General features: G+C 41.6%; 1 protein-coding gene across 1 annotated transcript in view; it reads left to right on the forward strand.

The window, feature by feature from the left end:
• The window catches only part of LOC144754874 (uncharacterized), a 749989-nt gene that overhangs the window by 607963 nt on the left and 120179 nt on the right, over nucleotides 1–21847 (forward strand). The window lies entirely within an intron of this gene.

Below are 21847 nucleotides of genomic sequence, written 5' to 3' on the forward strand. Positions count from 1 at the left end.
AAGGATCACGACGGACTGCAACAGGTGCATGCATTCACCAGCGGGGGAGGAGCGGTCCAGCCTGCACTATTCTAAAGGCAGCGAGAAAGGACTATGTTGATGCCACATTGTAACGGTGTTGGGCGCTGAGGAAGGCAAAGGACCGAAATGTATTCGCTGTCACCGGAGCAGTTGTTTGTTCAATAAAGTCTCTCCAAACCGTCCCATTGGGTTCCTGCTCTTTCTTTGGAGGGAGAAGTATACCGGATATATTTATATATATATATATAAACGCAAATGTCCTCGGCGGGGGGAGCAACAGTAAGCTGGTGCAGGCGGCAGGATATGGACACTCCTGCAATTTTATGTTTTAGCAAAAACAATGATCACGCCGCACTCCTCCTGTACGATTTCAAAAAGCTGACTTATTAACCCATTTCCATCTTGCACCCCTACGCGTTTCGAAGTAAACAGTTCCTGTTCAAAGCTAGTGCAAGAGTGCAAGATGGAAATGGGTTAATAAATCAGCTTTTTGAAATCGTACAGGAGGAGTGCGGCGTGAAAATTGTTTTTGCTAAAACATATATATATATATATATATATAAATAACCTACTGGCGGTCGCCAGTAGGTAGTTATAGTTAGGACCTACTTTCCATAGGAAATCCACAACATTCTATTTGGAATAACTTTGGCGTCGGTGGACGAATCTTCGTGAATTTCTCCAAGAAAATGGCCTGCTCGGTTCCGCTCCTACCCTGTAAGTTTGGGGGTGATTCGTCAAGTGGGGGCCGAGAAAAAAGGGGGGTCCCAAAACATGTTTTCCCCATGCAATTTTCCATAGGGACCTTTAGCCAGGGCTACGGTTCGAAAGGCTGAACGGAATTATAGCAAATTTGGCAGAGAGGTAGAGTTCAGTTCGCAGATTGTGCTTTTTGTTAAATAGTGTAAATCCGTTCAGTAGTTTCTGAGAAAATTACAAGTAAAATCATAGCGATATCTAGAGACGTAGTCCGACACGCGTACCGAAAACCGTACAATTACGAGCACGAGCTGAATGCTGATTGGATGTCAACTGTATGTGAACACTGCAAACCAGGAAGTGATGGCAGTCATTTTGTTCGTCACTAGAAGCGAGTCAAAAGAAAACAGTAAAACAAAGTTGAGAAATAAGGAAAGGGGGCAGGGTAGAAATATCCTGACTCTCTAGGCTTGCTCAGGGGGTCGTACATGGATTTTTAGGGTCAATTTCTATTTTTTTTTATAAAAAATCGCGGCGTACACATATGGTACTCGTACGCGGTGGAAAAGGGAAAAAAACTAGATGTCCGTTTTATTAATTAGGTCTCGGGTGGCAAATTCAGGGGGCAATTTTTGAGCTATATTTCTATGACAGTATGTAAAACTTTCCGGGTTTTTTTCTGCATCAGTTGTACTCTCTACGTATGCGCAGCCTTGTTTGCAAGTGCACTTTTTTTTCTTTTTCTTTAAGTTCGGCAAGCAAACCTCTCCTGATTTTAGGTATTAATTTGCCGCTTTCTTTTCCCGGGTTGTGTGTGTCATCCAGTGCTATACTTTTGTAATATATTAATAAACATATTGTATGTATATTTATTTGAAATGTAGTGTTGAGGCGCTTTTCCTCCGTTATTTTTATTATACCAGTTACTTTCATTTTACCCTGCGCATATTTTCTCTGTGATCAATGAGATTTCCTGCCACAGACACCACGGTGTTTGTCCTTGGCCTCCGATCTTATCAGACTTGGTCACACGTATACCTAGAAACTAATTTGAAGGACGTAAGCTACAGCCATTACAACGCGTGTTCGTCAACAAAAAAAATATTAAGATTATGCGTTTATCATGCGTGGAAATGCATACTAGTTGTAAAAGCATGTGTGGTAAAGCGATAAGCGTGCTAATGGTTTTGTGGTGATGATCACGCGTGCTTATGAACTGGGTCTGGGTGTGGTGGAGTCTAGGGCACCAGGCGGAGGGCCACGCAGCTCCACTCATACAATATAGAAGTAATATAGGATTTTTAAAAGTAAAAAAAATTATTTCATAATTATCCTAGATTAAGTCTTCTGTTAGTATGTTCATTAAATACATGAATATATGTTTTTAAACAATTAAAAACATTTGCGTCTTTCGCATACGGGGTGCCGTACATAACGTCACACGGAAGCTTTGATGCGACGCGTAACGTCAAAGTGTATTCGTAGCGTATTCTGGGAATGATTAGCAGTACAAACTATGGTGCGATCACTCTCTCACTGTCAAATCAGAGCACAGGGCGCGCTATGAGAATGGTTAGAAGCGGTCTCTCATTGGAGATCCAATTCAGGTGTGTGGCTTATCCACAGTATCATAACGTTATTTTTTAACCTGTTTAAGTTTGAGGTTTGCATGAAATACTATGCTATAGGCAGATATGGATGTTTAGGCAGCGCTTATCTCCATGAAGCTTGGTTATTACCATTTACATATAGGTGCCTGAGGGAGGGAAAAGAAGTCTATGTGAATGGCGAGGATTGCACAATAGCACCAGATCACTTGTTAATTTGTAGACTCATACAATTGCATGGCTCTTGTAAACAAGATGCGCCTAATTTGGACTGAGTTTTGGAAGGTAGTCCGACACCTGCTATCATAACAACGTTCAGTTTACTGGAAACGGGAGTTATTTACTTTGAAATAATGGAGATTGTTGTGCAATGTTAGCAGGCATCGCTTACATGATTACTGTAACTGAGCGTGTGGTTTGATTACAAAAAAGTTGTGTTAACTCCTCTGCATGGGAAGCTGGATGTTTCCATCTGTCTGTCGATTTCGACCTTGAAAGCAGAGTTAACCAAATGAGTCGTATAAGAGCGCTATTGTCTCAAAAAGAGATCGCTCTTATATCTGCTACAGAAACATTTGTCCTTCATGTAGCAAACACCTGCACAGAGGTGCATGATTTATTAAATACAGACATGCTCTTGAATTTTGGGGAGTTAATTTAGAGTATCTTTAATGTGTCCTTGACTACGGGGTTACCTTACTTTTTTAAAGTTAGAAGCAGTGGCCTTGTGACTTCTGTAGAAAGTATATTTGGTGTCTCCTTCGGGATTTTTTAATTCGATTTTTTCCAGCATCTTTGGTGGATTGCGCTTAATACTCGCATTAGTTGCCGGTGTGCTTTTATTAATTTGTTCACATAAATATGGATGCACATCCTGCAGCAGACGACAATATGTCCCGGCTGTGGATGGTTCGCAACCAAATGATTAGTTATTACGGAGCGCTGCCTCTGGCTACATTGAGTGCAGCTTATGGATTATCGTTTCGATTTTCCTTTTTCACATGCGTTCAACCTGTGTTCCATTGCCTGAACAGCGATTTCGACTGGGCCCTGGATTTGTGTCTCTGCAGTACGGTGTCTCCCAACGCGGATTATGACCAGCTGATGAGCTCCTTAGTGGTTTTGTAGTGTAGTTCCTATATTCCCAATAGGCTCTGTGCATTGGAATAATATATTCAGCAGGGTAGACGTAGGACTGAGGTCGACTAGGTCTCTACTGACTATATTAGACTTAAGGTTTGCCAGCTAGCTCAGAAGTCACTAGAAACTTTCTCGAATAAACGAGGAGGAGTTTCACCTCCCTGGATAGACAAGAAGGGATTAGCTTCTGACAACCATAAACATGACAACGTTGCTCTCCCTGAATAAGAGTGTATCTCTAGAGTCGTGTGAAAACAATAGACAGCTATTTCACTCAGTCAAATGTGCGTAGTTAGTTTCACCAGAATGCAGAGAAAAGAGAGACGGGCGTTTTCAATAAAAGGTGTAATTTATTGAGCAGTCTTCTTCCTCATACAAGAGAAATGAATTGCCACGATTGCAATACTCATGGTAAAGTAAAGTGCGTACAGTAAAAGGAGGATTATAAAATAATACTGTAAAAGCATTGATATGGTTTCTTAGCCATATGATACTTTAAAATAGATAAAATATATACATACATATATACATTGACTAATCGTACTCAACTGGTGCTTCTAAATACGCCTACCCCGGTGTACCTGACCTAAGCCTAATACGTGGGAAGGAGTAAGTAAGTAGCAGTTTAAGTTAAGTTTGTTTTGCCAAGAATCTGACTCAAGAATTCTCTGTAAGGGTTTAGTCAGTTCCGTACCTGGTAAATAGAAAGCAGGTGGTCTTGTATCTCTCTCTCAGGACTCGATATCCCAGTAACCCGCGAAGGTATCTGGAAACACCGGAGCTGGATTTCTCGGCAGGAGAAAAGACAGCGTCTCTCTCAGTGCGTCAAAGAGGAGGGGCAGCATCCATGGGCTCTCGCATCAGCTGGGCTCTCGGGCAAGTAGATAGGTGCTCTGCTCCAAAACCACCACCGTGTATTGCTTAAGGCAACGTTGGTATATTTATACCTGAAAGGTGCCTGGGTTTGACGTAAGGTTGGACATAAGACGTCAATAAAGATGTCACTAAGAACTGGCCGTTCTTACAGTGCTTTACAGGAGTTCTAGGACGAAATCAAAACAAAAGCAAGGGGGATTTCCCAGGTTGCTGGAGGCTTGGTTTTGTTTAGAGAACTCGGTGTGCTTTCTAGGGGGGCGGAGAAGTAGCCTTGCTTAATGTGACAGGATGTGCTACGGCTGAATTATGGATATGATTACTATGCCGTTGTATGGATATTATGGATTATAACCGGACAAGGGCATAAAATAGGAATATCGATTCAGGTTCCTAGATAAAAACACTACACCCACTCCACGAATTAATGTCCATCATTACTAAAACTTAAGCAATAGTAAACATTTAAAAAGTGCATGTGTATACCAACCCACCCAAAATAATTTTTGCATTTGAAATGGTGTATGCGAAATACATGAAAATGATTATAGGTACTCTACGCTTTTCAAGCAGTGTAATCATTCATTAAAAAAGGATTGCATATATTTATCAGCTGAATGATAATGCGAAAATTACACATGAAATGGCTCTTAATACAGAAAAGAAGTGCGAGACCATTCCATCACATATAAATACAGTTATTAGTAAATATGCTAGAGGCTGAGGTAATGTATTGTCTCTAGAGTTCCTAAAAATAGAAGCTCTGTTCTCTAAGAATAGTTCTACTTTAAGCAGAGTACAAGTGCCAAAAAAAAGTAAATATTTCGGAAGGGCAGATGGAGAAAAGATTTTTTCGCTTTCAGGGCAAAAATAGTTCCAAATATTTTCAGTAGCTTTTTGTTTATCAAAGCCGAAGGTCGAATTCTGAGTTCATGGAACGCTGTGTGCTTGTTTGCTTAAAAGTTATTCTTTCTGTTCAGGGGAGAACATCATTTCAGACAGACTCGCAAAAAAGTTGTCTACGGCTTCAGGTGAAAGTTCAACCAAGTTTGAAAATACCGCAACTGTGCAGTCTTGAGCATGATTGCTATCATCGATGACAGGATCAACAATGCTCACAGATGGTCGTACCTGGGTGATGTTGCTCTCATCTCGCACTTCACTACCCTCTAATCGCAGTGGTGAAGTCTCAACGAATGCCGTCATCAGGATTGGAAACCGCTGGGGACAACACGATGCATGAGCCATTACAGGACTTAGCAAAGTATCTGTATCCAATGGTACTGCTGATTGCAGTGCAAGACAGACGTCCAACACGCATTCTTCTCCGGATAGCATACATCGAAGCACAGGTAAGATTAAGCATGAGCGCAAAATCCGCTACGCTCGCGGATTTTGCGAATTTTCGGTAAATCCGCGATCCGCAAACTCTCGCGAATTTACAGAAAATTCGCAATCCGCGAGCGGCGGATTCCGGGGGCAAAAGTTCAAGCCTTGCTGGCCTGTTGTAACTTGTAACTAATTTATGATGGCGCCGGCAAGCTGCCAGCGCCATCCTAAGATAGTTACTAAATTAGCTTCAACAGGAAGCTCTAATAGATAAGATAAAGCAGGTCATCGAGCGCCTGCTTTATTTTATCTATTAGAGCTTCCTGTTGAAGCTAATTTAGTAACTATTTTAGGATGGCGCTGGCAGCTTGCCGGCGCCATCGTAAATTAGTTACAACAGGCACAAAACGGTGGCGTCTTCTTGAATAAATATGAAGGGCAGGGTTCATTCTGGCACGACGGTCCTGGCACAAAAATTAAACCTCAACCGCAGGCACTTTCAGATATCGATTAAGCATGTGCCCTAGTTGAAGCTTAAATTCAGTGACTCATTCATCTGCCCAAAAACAATCGTGAGCGTTGTCAAGGCTGGGCAGATGTGCCTTCTTCCTAAATATACCATCGAAAATTAGGTGTGATGCTGGGCAGAGGCCTTTGCATTCTTGACTTTCACGAGCGCAATCCTCGTGCTGTTCCTGTGGCCAGGAGCTTCTGTATCTTTATCTGCTGCTTTGATCGGTCTCTGACGTTTTATACACACAAGAGGGATGTGCACTCGCATGGAAGCGCCGTCCGTTTGGCCCCGCCCACACACTCGCGGTGTGCACCGTCTTCCCGCCATTTACCCACTATGATGGGCAGCTCACTCAAGGGACCCCTGCGCCCTTCGGCGCAATTGCATAGTAACACACACCTGGTCGCTGTAGACAACTCTCTGGCACTTTAGGCAGCTGTAGTGTAGTAAAAGCACTATACATCTACCCAGAGGCCTTTGCATCTTTCATCTGCTGCTCTGATCGGTCTCTGACCTTTTATACACACAAGAGGGATGTGCACTCGCATGGAAGCGCCGTCCGTTTGGCCCCGCCCACACACTCGCGGTGTGCACCGTCTTCCCGCCATTTACCCACTACGATGGGCAGCTCACTCAAGGGACCCCTGCGCCCTTCGGCGCAATTGCATAGTAACACACACCTGGTCGCTGTAGACAACTCTCTGGCACTTTAGGCAGCTGTAGTGTAGTAAAAGCACTATACATCTACCCAGAGGCCTTTGCATCTTTCATCTGCTGCTCTGATCGGTCTCTGACCTTTTATACACACAAGAGGCATGTGCACTCGCATGGAAGCCCCGCCCCAAATCCGCGGATACGCAAATCCGCAAAATCCACGGATTTTGCGGATCCACGATCCGTGAATACGCAAATCCGCGAATCGTGGATCCGCAAAATCCGCCCATGCTTAGGTAAGATACAATTCTGCCAGATGGGTCTGAATGAAAGAAACCAGGTCATATTCAGATCTCTTAGCCGGGCTAATCCAAGGACTTTAGTTATGCGGTCCCAATAGCGTATAGCCAGGATCGTTTCTTCCATCGTTGCTGGAGTCTTGTCTGCGATTTGGCTTGCCATATCGAAGCAGAAGTATCAAAAATAAAATGCCTGCTACGAGTCCCAACAGAAGTGGTAGACCGCCAAAGACAGAATGGACTAAATTAGGAAAAATGCCCAGAACTGTTTTGAATGGTGTTAACAGTCCCGAAAAAATTGTCTTAAATACATGTGGGATACTACTGGTGTCAGACATATTTAGGATTTGGCTTAGCATTTCTGCGAAATGCAGGGGGCAATTTGTTGATAAAAGTGTATGTATCTCTGCCGTTGTCCTTGCAACTTGCAGATCATACGTTTCTTTTGATGACGTCAAGGGCACAGTTGTCTGTAAAAGAACAGACTCCATTCTGCTTAAAGTATCAATTCGAATAGAAGAGATATTCAAAAAGGGCCAAATTTTTGCCTCCCTGTCTGGAGTGCTGTTTGGATATAATACTTGCATACAGCAAGTGACCATGGAACTAACGCTCACGAAAGCTTTTCCTGGCACCATGCCACAACATCTGTGGTCCACTATTAGAATATAGCTCCCGTTAGAAAGCCGTCTAAAGAATGGCTCTATTCGAGTTGCAGGTGTGCCATGCTGGTGACATGAAAGGTTATTTAAAGTCCCCTCACAGGCCCCATGCAAGTTAAAACCTTGACACAGAAGTATACCACTCAGTGATCTTTTACAATTATTACCACTAAGAAATATATTCTGTTCCTTTTCACTATAACATGTGTGTGTGTAAGGTAATTTCCATGATGAATTAATGTACCCTTTACCCAACCTTTCATACTGGCCTGCTGGTATATACTCTTGACAGTATTTAAATTGGAAAGTAGTTATCGGAATAGTTATTATTCCGTGTATTATCCATTCAATGACAGGTCGTTCTGACATTGTCAATGGCAATCTCTCAAGTTTTTCAATGCTCAGAATTGTATATTCCACTCCTTTCTGTGCCAAGCTGATTTGTGTATCAGTAAGGTTAAAGATAGAGAATAATGACGTTGTGTTGATTAAACGCCAAGGCACGTAGCCTGAACGCAGATTTTGTAACGTCCAGCCAAGCTGTACAATAGAACGTAATTGGGACTGACCGTGTTGTAACATTAGTAAGTCCTGCTCTATTATATCTATAGCAGATGATACAATACTGTCCAGTGAATATATTCTGGAAGACAGAGTCATTAACCCATTGTCCACAACAGAAAGTGATTTTTCCAAATTAATGCGGTCAATTTCCCGTATTTTTTCTGCTGTTTCAATTTGCGTTTCTTTCCAAGCTTCGTTGTAAGCTGCGTATATACCGGCCGCTATAAAACGTTTTGGACGCTGTTTGCGTGGTCCCATTATGAAATCACGCAAGTCAGCACCATCTTTAAGTAAAGTCAAGTGTTGCTTGATTTCTGCCAGTGTGGATTTCTGTAGCCATTCGAGGCAGAGTTTCCCTACACTGTATGTTGTAACTATCCCTGGATGTTGTCTCTGGGAGTATCTAGGGTCTGGCCTGGTCAATTTGAACCCCTGTATTGTGTTCAGGAATCTATCTTGACAGTTATTTGTGTCTCTGGGCCCGATCAACCATTTTTTCCAATCAGGATGTGTTCTGTTTTGGTTAAGAATATGTGATACGTCTATCTCAACATCTGTAGTGCTATTACTGTCAGGTGTTGGCTTTGGAATAGACGGTTTGTTTAAGTCTTTAATTTTGGGTAGGCCAAGACAGGTTGTCTGTTGAATGGTATCATTCAAGAATATAATTTGTTCTGGGATCATGCAGGCTCTAAATAATGATTCTATACCTTGGACCTGCCAATCTTTGGGATCCCCAGATGGTTTTTGTTTCAATATTGTTTTTCCAAAAATCAAAACCAAATGTAGTCATTTTTTCATAAAATGCTTCTGAATAGATTAATTTAGTGTTTGTCAGCATTGTTTTCATTCCTGTATTATTTAACATTTTGAAATAAAAAGCTTCTGCTTCACTTGTGTTAAACCCTGAGAAGTATGGGAATTTCTCATAAAATGTTTTTGAACTGCCTTTTGGTGGAGTCGCACAATGTTCCCATTGATTATAATTAAAAACATTTCTAGGCTGAGCAGATTTGTGCAAATAGTGATGTGCAAAGTGGTTGTAGCAGTACATTTCTTCATAGTTAGATGAACCCTGCAAGTAATCATGTTCTGTAAATTTTGCTGACATTACTAAATCTGACATCATATCATTAATACTTTCAAAGTCCCAATCATCAGAGAATGCACTCGGTTTTACAAAGTCACTTAATGAAACCTTGAACTGGTGTGGATACTTCAAGAGCTCGACCGGGCCATAGATTTCGTAATCAGTATTGTCCCAAGCTACCCCACCGGGTATTGGATTGGCTGTGACATTCACTGACGGTAGTTCTCTTTTCTCGATGTGAGATGACTTGTGTGGCTTTAGGACCAAGTTGATGTTCTGACTTGCTGTGTCCATTGTACTGTATTTTCCCTCAATGAATTTTCCCAAACAAAGTACCATGATGAGCCAAAGCAGGAGGAAAAGTACACCTAACACAATCCAAAATTCAATCCATTGAGAAATCAGATAGGTTTCTTTGAGTTGATGAAAGAGTTCATTTACTTTGTCTTTCAAAGTTTTTGTTGTTGGCTGTTCTTCAGGCTCGCTTGGATCCTCAGAAAAGTCATCGAAATTGATGAAGTAGCCAGATGCAGTTCTGTCAATTGTTGGAATCGCTTCCGAATTTTTATTTGCTTTTGGAATTTTCTTTGTTTCATTAGCATAGTCTGTGGCTACATCATTGTAGACAGGTGTTTCTTGACGAACTGTTGCAATTTGGGTTTCAAGAGGCATAAGTTCCATGGCATTGTTGCATAGTCCTTTTTGATTCACTGCAAGTTTATCAAATGTGATTAGTCTCTCAGTTTGAACCTCTTGTATTGTAGCAAGTTTGGGTGTTCTGCTACATCTTGGGAGTCCACTGGGCCTACTACTTATTATTGGCCACATGATTGTGGTTTTACCAGGTCGATGGATACAACTCGGTTCTCCTTTTTACCAGCAAGGGGCGGTAGTACAACTGATCTTGTTCCGTTGACGACTAAGACAGGTACTGCTTTTCTGTAAGAAGGCCCAAATTCCTTCTTCACCGCGATCTTCATCTCTGACCAGATCCCCAATCTTTGGAATCCAGACAGGCCTTGCTGGGACAGGTGGTTTATCTTCAGTGGCTGTTGGCTGCTGTTTTAGTTTTACGTTGCTCAGGTCTTTTCTTTTTTCATTTAAGTCCTGTAAAATAGCCAAACGATCTTTGATATCAAAGCATTTTTCTTCTACCACTGAAGTCTGACTATCTAAGTCCTGAATATGCATTCTAGTACTGAACAATAGTTCGTACGAACTGAAACCTTTTAGAGAATTTCTTGGCAGATTGTTAAGACTACGTTGGACACTTGTTAAATGTTGGACCCACCCATCACCCGAACCTAATACCCTCGCCGTTATAGATTGCTTTATGTCTCGGTTTTTTCTTTCCACAATCCCGTTTCCTTCAGGATGGAAGGGACAAGAGTACCGCAATGCAATGCCCATGCTGGTCATGGCCTCCTTATAAGCTCGAGAGCTAAAAGCAGGACCCTGGTCAGAATGTAGCATGCCAATTGCGTATGTGCCGATATAGACTCGCAAATCTTTTATAACAGTTCTGGCGTCAGCCGAGCGCTGGGGTCTACATTTTAAGTGAATCTAGTCTTAAATAATATACATTGGGACGCATTTTTCCCGTTTAATCGTGCGTATAGATCGCCTTATGCTTTCTATTAGGTGTTCTGGCACTACTTCGGCCGGTTCGCCACTGCGATCTCTGTTGCAGTTTTCACAGTTTATTGCAAATTTGTGATTATGCAAGCTCATTCCTGGCCACCAGTATTCTTATTGTAATTCTTTCAGAGATTCCTTGATCATCTGATGCCTTAGACCTAATCCCATATGTGCTTCTTGTATTAAGAAGATTCTCCTGTTCGTGTTTGGAATTACTCTATCCCCCACTCCAGGGATTCGAGCAAAAGGAACGGAGTTTGCATCGATTATGTATGTATAATTGAGTGGATAGTTCACGGGTAATGCTGCACAGTCGCCTTTTGACGACGTGTTTACCGCCAGCATGGTTTCCCCGTCTATGTATTTTTCTGAACGCTTTTTTGTGGCTACGGAAGCCGTGTTAGTTGCTTCCGCTGTGGCTGAATCAGCCAATAAATTCCCTGCAATGTGAACGCCATCACGCTGATGACTGTAGTTCTTTCTGCAAACTAACTACTTGTTCCCAAAGCTTTTTTTGCTTGATTGTGGCACCTGTGTCATCTTTGTAACCGTTTTGAACCCATTTCTGCAAGTCATTATTGTATGATCTGACGCAGGTATGCGAATCGCACACTATTAGTGTCGGGAATTCGCGATCGGCAATGTCGAGCGCCATTTTTAAAGCTATTAATTCAGTTTGTTGACCTGAATTGTCTTTTACAGATTGTGACATTGTTACCAGTGGTCTCAAAATTTCTGTGTGTGTTTGAGTCCAATTGATTGGTTTAAAATCAGGTTTTATTAATTCACAGAGAGGTTTAACCCTCTCTGCATAATTTAGAATATAAGTTCTTCCGAAATTCAGGAAACCTAGTATTGATTGTAAGTTCCTCAGCCTTTTTGGTGCTTGGAGTACAGCGCACTTCTCTAAGAAATTGTCTGCTAGGCTTTTGCCTTCACTTGATAATTCATATCCTAAAAATAGGATTGTTAGATGGGCAATTCGTGACTTTTTAAAGTTGAATTTGTAACCCTCTGCTGCGAACCCAAGTATTATGGTGTTCACTCTTTTCAAGTGAGTATCCAAGTCATCATCTGTTAGATAGATGTCATCGACATAAGATAATGCCTCATCATCATACATTTGTAGTAACTCTGTTACTCTTGCTGAGAATAATCCTGGGCATTCTTGAACCCCTGTGGGAGTCGACAGAAATTTCCCTGCAAACCCATTATTGAGAAAGCGGTCAAATACCTGCTTTCAGCTGCAATGTTTTGACAAAAGAATCCATTAGAGATGTCTAATGTTGTTTTGTATTTTTGGCGCACGATGTTATTCATCAGTGCTGCACTGTGTGAGTTTTGTACTGCAAATGTCTTGCAACATGAGTTAAGGTGTCTGTAGTCCAAAACTAAACGATATGAATCATCTGGCTTGGAAACAGGAAACAAAGGATTGTTCATTTGTTTCAATCACCCCCTGGTATTCAAGTTGATCTAAGATCTCCCTGACCTGTTTTTTCGCTTCTTGCTTAATTGGGTACTGCCTTTGTGCAGTCGGTTGAATTTTTAACTGGATTTTGTGAGGAGGAGAGTCCTCATCCCATCCTACATGATTTTTATATAATACAGGAGCTTGGGCTACTGCCCACTTTCTTGCAAGTGTATATTTTTTATGAATTGGAATATGGTTTGAGAAGGCAGGCATAATCATTTCTTCGCCATGAGGGCACTCCCTGACAAACTCTGGTGGCCAGTCCTTTTCAGCTAAAAGGATGTCATAGCCTTTGGAAAGGTTATCCCAAAATAGACCCCTTACTTTCCTAGTCTTATCTCCCTATATACGTAATGTTATCTCGTATATTTTATGAGGTTCGCTAACTCTGGTATCTGCAGTTTCCACCTGAATGTATTCATTCGTGTCCACTGTCTCCAGAAGATTCATCAGGATCTTGCGAGCTATGGTCACTTCTGCTGCACTGTCTAGCACTGTCTGGGCCCACTCTCAGTTTTTCAGTTGTGTCCTCAGTATCCTCGGCATGTTTAACTATTTTAATGCTGGCTACCTTCTTTCTTGGAAATTGTAATTTTTTACTGTGATGAGCAGGTTCCTTGTCTTTGGACTTGACGTGCTCTTCCCTGTGTTCTGACCGTCCTCTTCTTTCCGATTTCTGCGAGGAAGTCTGAAAAGATCGAGAGGGACGTGTATCAATATCTTGATATCTATCAGGTTTCTTCAAATTATCCCTATTTCTAAGGTTGTATCTTTTCTCAGAGGGCTCCCTCTGGGGAGACTTGTGTCCTTGGTCCGGAGTTCTTTCTCTCCGCCGAGGAGACCTTCCTCTGGACTGGAATCTTTTTTTCTTTGGGAGTGGATTGTTTATTTTCATCCCAGCTCTTTTTTGGAGTGTTTAGATTATTTTTAATAAATATCTTTTCAGGATTTTCAGTTAGTTGGGGTTTTACTGGTTTCCCACCCAAACTATCTCTTCCTAGTTCTTCATAGGATTTCTCTATGATTCTGGCAAGTTCAAATGGTTGTTCTGCTATATCTGTTTCTTTCAATTTCTGGCAGATCGCCACAGATGCTGCTTCTCCTTTTATGTTAGCTAATAATATAGCCGAAACCTGCTTGAAGTCTCTCAGTAATTTCATACCCAGAGTTAAAGCAGGTTCTGGACCGTATTCATTTTGAATCTGTCTTAGCACATCTGGTATTATCGCCATGGACGGAACACCATGTGTTTTTGTGTAAATGGAAGCAAAGACTGTGCCCCAAGTGTCACAGTCCTCCACATGTGGTGCGATCCCCATTGGAAGGCAGATAGTCAGAATTCTGTGTTTCTCAGTAGGGGTAGTATCCGGAAATACTGCCTCTATTTGAGTTATTTTTTGTGCTAACCAGAATGGAATTTGTTCCCGTTTTATGGGTACTTTACCCAGACATGATTGTATGTTCTGTGGTGTAATTTTGTTTGTGATCCCCTGATGAGGGGTCAGCTGTGGAATGTTAATAGCTGGTTGGACTGTTGAGGTCCGCATTATATATTGGACTAATTGTCTATGTATTTTAATCAGTATTTTTAGCTGGGCTAAAAGTTCTGGTACTGACATTTTTTCAATGTCTGGATGTGGTGTGTAGCTGGCTAGAACCGGCCACGTTGCTCCTGGTTTACCTAGTGGACCGAGCCTGGTGATGTGATTATTATGTTTTAGGGCGCCATTAAACCAGAGCAGGTGCTCTTGGTAATTTAGTGGGATTTCAACCTCCTCGAAAGGAGTGTATTCATCCGGAGGTTCCTCTATTTTGTAATAGTGGAATTCGTGTGTTACAGGGTTTGCTGCTGGAAAATTTATCCATGAGTAGAATACCTCTGTCTGCCGATATTCATGTGCCTCAATTACGAATATGACTGTACCACCTCTCGATGTTAGTCCATTTTCTATAAGTTTAAGAGTTATAGTTTTTCTTATGTTGACCGGAATGGGTCATTGTCTCGGAGACTTGTGTCATCCGCTAGGAGTTGAGCTGCTATTCTTGCTGTCTCCCTTTCGTTGTCACTTTCTGTCATTTTTACTGACAGAAAGGTTTTTGTTGCAGATCAAGTTTCAAAGAAACAAAGATTAGGGGCCAGATGTAGGTAGGCATTTACCGGTCGGTAACGGCCGAATTCGGCCGTTACCGACCGGTAAATGGAATTCGAGATGTAGGGGGAAGGAAACAGGCATTTTCGGTAATTTTACCGAATCGGTAAATATACCGGTCGGTAAATTTACCGATCGGTATTTTTACAGATTCGGTAAAATTGATATGTAGGTGGGACTCTTCTGAGTCCCACAAGCATTACAGAATCGGTATTTTACCATCAAATTCTATTTGATGGTAAAATACCGATTCCGGTGTGCATGCACATGTGTGCATGCACACCTGTGCCATATGACAGGCAGACCTGCCCTTAGGGCAGGTATGCCTGCCACATGGCACCCAAACCTGTTTTGGGGGTGCTAGAGGGTGTCAAAGTGACACCCCCTGCACCCTTGTGAAATTCGGTATTTACCGATTCGGTAAATACCGACCGGTAATGCCCATTCATTCCTATGGGCTTCAAAGCCCATAGGAATGAATGGGCATTACCGGTCGGTATTTACCGAATCGGTAAATGCCGATTTTTACCGATTCGGTAAATCAACATCTGGATTTACCTACATCTCGGTACTTCTATTTTACCGATTCATAAATACCGAATCGGGAAAATTCGGTATTTATGAGTCGGTAAAAGAGAATTACCTACATCTGGCCCTAGGTGCACAATATTTTGGAACACTGTATCCTTCAACATTGACTAAACCAAAAACTATACATAGAAATCTCTTCCTACTAAGTTCCAGCGGATTTTAACCTTTTACCCACTCCAGACGTCTTTTGGAGTATTTACGGGAAAAAGGGTCTGTGTGAAAAAGCACGACTGAGTTACTCTAACGTCTTGCGTTAGATTTATCGCCTTACCAAACGTTGGGCGCCATGTAGTGTAGTTCCTATATTCCCAATAGGCTCTGCACATTGGAATAATATATTCAGCAGTGTAGACGTAGGACTAGGTCGACTAGGTCTCTACTGACTATATTAGACTTAAGGTTTGCCAGCTAGCTCAGAGGTCACTAGAAACTTTCTTGAATAAACGAGGAGGAGTTTAACCTCCCTGGATAGACAAGAAGGGATTAGCTTCTGACAACCATAAAACATGACAACTTTTCTCTCCCTGAATAAGAGTGTATCTCTAGAGTCGTGTGAAAACAATAGACAGCTATTTCACTCAGTCAAATGTGGGTACTTAGTTTCACCAGAATGCAGAGAAAAGAGAGACAGGCGTTTTCAATAAAAGGTGTAATTTATTGAGCAGTCTTCTTCCTCATACAAGAGAAATGAATTGCCACGATTGCAATACTCATGGTAAAGTAAAGTGCGTACAGTAAAAGGAGGATTATAAAATAATACTGTAAAAGCATTGATATGGTTTCTTAGCCATATGATACTTTAAAATAGTTAAAATATATACATACATATATACATTGACTAATCGTACTCAACTGGTGCTTCTAAATACGCCTACCCCGGTGTACCTGACCTAAGCCTAATACGTGGGAAGGAGTAAGTAAGTAGCAGTTTAAGTTAAGTTTGTTTTGACAAGAATCTGACTCAAGAATTCTCTGTAAGGGTTTAGTCAGTTCCGTACCTGGGTAAATAGAAAGCAGGAGGTCTTGTATCTCTCTCTCAGGACTCGATATCCCAGTAACCCGCGAAGGTATCTGGAAACACCGGAGCTGGATTTCTCGGCAGGAGAAAAGACAGTGTCTCTCTCAGTGCGTCAAAGAGGAGGGGCAGCGTCCGTGGGCTCTCGCATCAGCTGGGCTCTCGGGCAAGTAGATAGGTGCTCTGCTCCAAAACCATCACCGTGTATTGCTTAAGGCAACGTTGGTATATTTATACCTGAAAGGTGCCTGGGTTTGACGTAAGGTTGGACATAAGACGTCAATAAAGATGTCACTAAGAACTGGCCGTTCTTACAGTGCTTTACAGGAGTTCTAGGACGAAATCAAAACAAAAGCAAGGGGGATTTCCCAGGTTGCTGGAGGCTTGGTTTTGTTTAGAGAACTCGGTGTGCTTTCTAGGGGGCCGGAGAAGTAGCCTTGCTTAATGTGACAGCATGTGCTACGACTGAATTATGGATATGATTACTATGCCGTTGTATGGATATTATTGATTATAACCGGACAAGGGCATAAAATAGGAATATCGATTCAGGTTCCTAGATAAAAACACTACAGTTCATGACGTGCTCTGTTCTGGCGGCGGGATTATAGCAGTGATACATGGAATAATGTGACGTTGGAATGTTTTTGCAGCGGTGCTTGAGTACTTGGCACGCAGTTACATTGAAGATGACCCGAGTTTTCCTACGATGGTGATAGAGGCTCCGGTCGTTGAGGAACATGTATGTTCATTCCCACTATTGAATTGGACGGCTGAAATTTTTTCAGATGAGAACAACGACTTCTTGTTGGAGGCTGTTGCTACATACTGTGCTCACAGGCTTTTGGATTAAGACTTTGATTTTTCTACGTATTCTTTATTATTTAGCTACTGGTTTCTATCAGAGAGCGAATAACTTTTTTGGGGAAATGTGAACTTGACTCTGCTTTTTAGGCTTGGACTCTGCGTTCCTAATTCGCCCACGTTTATATCACATGCTTCGATCAAGGAAGGGTGCCGTGGGGCTGAGCCTTGCACTCACACCCTGTTAAGTTAGCATGGGTTTATTAGAAGCTTACATGCTATTTTTGCTTTCCTGCTCTGCTTTGCACACGACACATACTTGTGATATTGTTTAGAGAATGCTGAGTATTTTGCTTTATATGAGAATAATTTGGTATGCTAGATTCGTAAACTGCCTTGCTAGTTTTGTGTGTATAGTGAGAGCATGGAACATCAGGTTATCTTGAATACTGTGTCTGTTATTCAGAATGATCCTCGCACTTTCGAGACATAACACATATGCAGCTGTGGCCACCTCTGATACTTATGCGTTTCATAAGGCATTGTGGAGGCAAAGTTACACACAGTTGGAGAACATTCGTATCTTGACAGTTTGTGGAGCACTGAATGTGATCCACTACTGCTGAGTACCAGAGGTATGGGTCTGCCCATGTAATCCTATGAGACTTTCTGTAGTTATAAACTAACTGCTAGGTAGGGAGGGTAAAATGTAGGTATATTTTAAATTTGTTTACTTTTAACATTATAGGAAGCTTTTTGCATTTGTATTTCATAGAATAGTAACAATGCTGACTACCTTGTTTCTGATAATATGTTTGGTTATATTATCTAAGGTACTGTGCATGAGATTATGGCGTTAGAAATAAACATTTTAAAGTTGAACATGTCTTTATTTACATCTTGTTTTGGACTGATGTGAGACTATAATGAAAGAGTGCTCTTGTTATCCACTTTACTTAATGTAATCTAAGTTGCATGTTCTGGGTTGACTAGTCATTGGTGTTTTTGCTCTAGGGCGAAGAACCAATGAGTCACTGATTGCTAGTCTGGTAGGGGGTTTGTGTAGTAAGGTGGGTTTTGGTACACCGTAATTCACTTAGGTCCTAGGTTTTTATGCACAGTTCTGTGTATGAGCAGAATTCCTGGAACAGAAGTTACAACAAAAAGGCTCGATAAAGGGCTTGCATTTTGAATATGAATATAAAATAGAAGAATAGTTGAAAATCACAGCTAAAGAATACAGCAATTAGATGTGTGTATGTGTGGATGATGTGTAGATTGAGTGGAAGATGAAAAACGTGAAAAATAAGAAAGGCTGGAGAGACGCAAACTACCCACTGCATTGTCAGTGAAGTGGATCTTTGAATTTCCAGGTCATTACACAGGTAGGGTGTTGGATTCTGCAGTGGGAGCAAGAGAAACTAGTACCGCATCTAAGGAAGAAAGCTAGTGCATAAAGTACACACAGTTGGGCAGATTTACAAGCTCATGGGAAAAATGATGCAAAAGTGGCGCGAGGGGCTTGTAAACCTGCCCCAGTGTGTGGTAGAAAAGACGCAGCAAAGGATGGAAGTGTGCAAATTACCCACTGCTATTCACGGGTAGTAGTTACCAAGAAGGCTGAATAAAGGGCCTGCACTTTGCATTTGAATTAAAGAAGAATAATTAATAAGCTCAGCCAAGAATGATAGCAAGTAGGTGTGTGTATTTGTGGTTGTTGTGTTGATTGAGCGGAAGATGACTTACGGGAAAAATAAGAGAGGTTGCAGAGATGCAAACTTTCCATTTCTTTGTAAAGGAAGTGGTGTTTAGTTTTCTAGTGCATATATATATTCACTGAAAAAACCATAGGTTTCAGCCACGTTATAGTTAGGAATTAGCATTTAAAAAACCTTGCAAATTCACTGAAAAAACCATAGGTTTCACACACGTTATAGTTAGGAATTAGCATTTAAAAAACCTTGAAAATTCACTGAAAAAACCATAGGTTTCACACATGTTATAGTTAGCTGGACATTTCACTCATACAAAACCATTGAAATTCCCCCGTTATAGTTACTTCAGCTAACTATAACTCGTGTGCCCTCAATGTACTGCTGATGACGTCACATATTACATCACTCATGACATGGTCAGTGACATTACTCATGACATCATCCAGTGAATGTGTGTCTTCATGAAAAATAAATATTTTTTATATATGTATAGCTAAAGGTTGTTGGAAAAATAAATGGGTAAATAAATCCCTAAATGGATGTTTTTTTGTAAAAATGATTGCATTACTGACTTATTAAGTGTATCTTAGAGAATACATGTATTAGCGACTAATGTTTAAATATGTAAATATCTGTATCAGTGTATATACATATATATAGACATATATTACCTACTGGCGGTCGCCAGTAGGTATATATAGTTAGGATTTTTTCCCTATGGGTTTTTTGAAAATTCTATGTCTAATAACTTTGGCGTTTGCGGACGGAATTGGCTGGAATTTTCAGCAAAATGGAACATTTTGTTTCTGAGCAGCCCCTGGAAATTTGGGGGGAGTTGGTCCAGGGGGGGCCGAGAAAAAAGGGGGGTCCCAAAACGTGTTTTTAACATTGAGTTTTCCATAGGGCGGTTAGCCTCACTTTTAGCCCGAACGGCTGAATGGATTTGCACGAAACTTGGCAAAATTGTAGGGACTGGTAGCCCGATGTGCCTTTTCTAGGTCTCAATATATGTGCTCCAGTGGATTTTGAGAAATTAACGTTTAAAAAAAGATATATATCTGTAAGCGCGGACCAGGCAGCGCCCCGGTTCGCGGACCTTACGCGTAACGGAACTTCACGAAGCGAAGCTGATTGGCCCTCCGGTGTCTGTCAACATTCTAAACAGTCCGGAGCGGCCGCCATCTTGTCTCTCGGTAGGATTGAGAGACAAGAGGAGGACAAAACAAAGGGGGAAATAACCATAAGGGGGCATACTAGATCCTCCATGACCCCCTAGGTTTAATGTGGAGGTTTTAAAAGGGCCTTACTTACTCTATTTTTTTTTAAAAAAAAATTTCGGGTTAGCTCCCGGTTCGCGTACCGGGAAGCTAACCGGGAAGCGAACCAAAAGAAATAGAGCTTGCCAGAGTGCAAAACATTCTAGCTAATTTTTAATAACGGGGAGGTAGTTCTAAAAAGAACTTTTTTTTTTATATTTTTGTTGTTTTATATTTTTTTTTGCTTTTTTGAACATTATTTGTTTTTTTTGTATTTTTTGAACACTTATTTGTTTTTTTTGTTTTTTTTCAAAGGGAAGGAACAGAAAGAGGCATTGAAAAAGGCTCAACAGGAGCAAAAAAAAAATTTAAAACTTGCTGCGTTTGGAGCATCGGTGTTTCTCGAAAGCCAAATTAATTAATTTCAGACTCATGTTTGCGCATGAAATTAAAGTGCCACAATATAAGCATGTCACCTTCATATGGACAAAATTTTTTGGGATATTTGCCGTTGTTTCGTTGGCCTCTCCAAATGTGAGAGACATATCAGGTGATGTTCTTGTCACCGAAGTTGGGGGGTTCTGTTGTAGTTCACGCACCTCTGCACGACTATAGTTGATTGGATGCCACCTCTGCATATGTCGGTGCATCGTGTAATTTCCATAACTGTATTTTTTATTAGTGCCCCGGGATAACTTTTCTTGGCAGATAAGGCACGTAGCATAGCGTGCATTGACTTTTTTCTCTCCTGGTGGAATGGAAAAAAATTGCCAGATAAAGCTAACTTTGCGATGAGATACCCGGGGTAACTCTTTGACAAATCGTGGTCCCTCTTCTTCCTCTCCGTCTTGTTCTTCATCTTCCTCCTCTGTGTCTCCAATAAACTGTGCAGATGGTCCTCTCTTCCTATGAGGAGATGGTGGTGGTGGTGGTGGGGGTGCAGAAGCTGAAGCTACTATTGAAGCCATTTTTTAATCAGAGCAAATGATCAGGTCTTCCTTTCTCAAAGTTGAAAGTCAGAGTGAGAAAAAAGGTGGGGGCTTTCATCATTTGGGAAAAAAAATAGTTCTAAACCAATGAAAAGTGTTATTTTTAGGTCACCTGACCTAGCCTTACATCATTATGAAACCAAAAGTGAAATGAACCAATGAAAAGTTTTATTAACAAGTCACATGACCTCTCACGCTCATGTTACGCGCTGCGGAACGCGCCCCGGTTAGCTTCCGGGTCGCTGCGCTTCGCGCCTCGGTCCGCGCCCCGGGGCACTTCCGGGTGCGCTAACGCGGTACGTCACAAGACGCATTACGCGGCAACGCGATACGTCGCGCTTTCGCGACGCGCCGCGGCAACGCGATACGTCGCGCTTTCGCGACGCGCCGCGGATCGCTTCCGGGGAGCTGCGTTTCGCGCCTCGGTCCGCGCCCCGGGGCACTTCCGGGTGCGCTAACGCGGTACGTCACAAGACGCATTACGCGGCAACGCGATACCGTCACGATGTTGATTTCTTACCGGTTCGCGGACCGGGTCGCGGCATTAATTTGAGCTAACGGGAAGCTTTCCGGTTCGCGGACCGGGAGCGAAACAAAAAAAAATATTAAAAAAAAATTATTAATAAACATATAAAATATATTTTTGGATTTAAAGAAGAATACATTTTACAGCTATAGATATTAGCTTTTAAAAAACCAATGAAATTCACTGAAAAAACCATAGGTTATAGACCATATATAGTTAGGAATTAGCATTTACAAA

The sequence above is a fragment of the Lissotriton helveticus genome, chromosome 5_1, assembly GCF_964261635.1.
Source record: "Lissotriton helveticus chromosome 5_1, aLisHel1.1, whole genome shotgun sequence".
Taxonomy (NCBI): Eukaryota; Metazoa; Chordata; class Amphibia; order Caudata; family Salamandridae; genus Lissotriton; species Lissotriton helveticus.